The following is a 1,594-nucleotide window of genomic DNA, read 5'->3' as shown; positions in this document are numbered from 1 at the left end:
GAGACACAAATATCTTCACTTCTTCGGCGCATTCAGAGAGGTCTATTCACATACCTCTTCCCAATAAATCCTTGTCTCCGATTTTCCAATCATGTTCCTTCCAAGTCCCTGATCACCCAGCCAAACCATTGGCCACAGCCCAAGTATCAGTATATAATTGCACATCTGGCCATTTCTCCTTCCAAGCAAAGTGAACATCCAGGTGCACTGCGTGAAGTTCTGTCCATTCAGAGGATTTCCCTTCACCACTGTCTTCAGGGAGGTCTCAGAAAAGGGCTGTAGTGCTGCCACTGTCCACTTTCAAGTGGTGAATGCATATCGCGCAGAACCATATGTAAACCAGGCACGAGTTTTCTCTTCTTCAGTCAGCTGATCATAAGGAACTTCCCATGAGGCCACAGGTGCAGACTGGGAGATGGAAGGTAATGTGACCGGAGTGGAGACCTCAGGCATTTAGGCCACTTCCTCATGCAACTTACTTGTGCCTTCAGGTCCTGTTCAGGCACCTCACATATACCACTTTCATTTAACGATGGAGTGCCGCTGTGCACATTTGACTTTATGAATCTGTGGGTCAGACAACTCCCAGTTCATGACGGGCAGCTCAAGCCACATGGTGACTTGGTGTCCCATGGCTAAGTGTTCAGTCTCTACCAAAGCCCGGTAGGAAGCCAAAAGCTGTTACTCAAAAGGACAGTAGTTATCTGCAGAGGATGGTAGGGCTCTGCTCCAAAATCTTAAGGGTCTGCCCTGTGATTCACCAATAGGGGCCTGCCAAATTCTCCAGACAGCATCTCTATCTAACACTGACACTTCAAGCACTGTTGGCTCAGCTGGATCATATGGCCCAAGTGGCAAAGTGGCTTGCACAGTAGCCTGAACCTGTTGCAGAGCCTTCTCTTGTTCTGGGCTCCCCTCAAAACCTGCAGCTTTTTGAGTCACTTGATAAATAGGCAGGAGTAGCACACCCAGATGAGGAATATGTTGCCTCCAAAATCCAAAGAGGACCACTAGCTGTTGTGCCTCATTTTTAGTTGTGGGAGAAGCCAGATGCAATAACTTTATCCTTCACTTTTGAAGGAATGTCTCAACATCTCCCACACCACTGGACTGCTAGAAATTTCACTGAGGTGGAAGTTGCTTGAATTTTTTGGGATTAATTTCCCACCCTCTAGCATGCAAATGTTTTACTAATGTCCAGAGTCATTGACACTTCTGCCTTACTAGGTCCAATCAGCATAATGTAATCAATGTAATGGACCAGTGTGATGTCTTGTGGAAGGGAAAGGCAACCAAGGTCCCTGCAGATTAAATTATGACGTAGGGCTGGGGGGAAAGCTTTTTCTCTCTGTTGGCCTTCTTCACTTCTCTTCGGTGTTCTCCTGGACTAGGAGCTTCTCTGCGCAGGGACCCCGGTCCAAAGGACGCGCTCTGCTCCCTGCACTGCTTTCTTCATAGTTTGAGGTCCCCCTGTCTCACTGCTCACTTCTGTCTTTTATATCTCAAGAGATTCCCTCAGGACACAATCCAGTCTTGTAAATTGAGTCCTGCCTCACTAACACAACTGCCGCTCATCCTCCCTCATTAACATCAC

Source organism: Trichechus manatus, unplaced genomic scaffold, assembly GCF_000243295.1.
Source record: "Trichechus manatus latirostris isolate Lorelei unplaced genomic scaffold, TriManLat1.0 scaffold00008, whole genome shotgun sequence".
Lineage (NCBI taxonomy): Eukaryota > Metazoa > Chordata > Mammalia > Sirenia > Trichechidae > Trichechus > Trichechus manatus.
Note: the sequence above shows the minus strand (reverse complement) of the source record.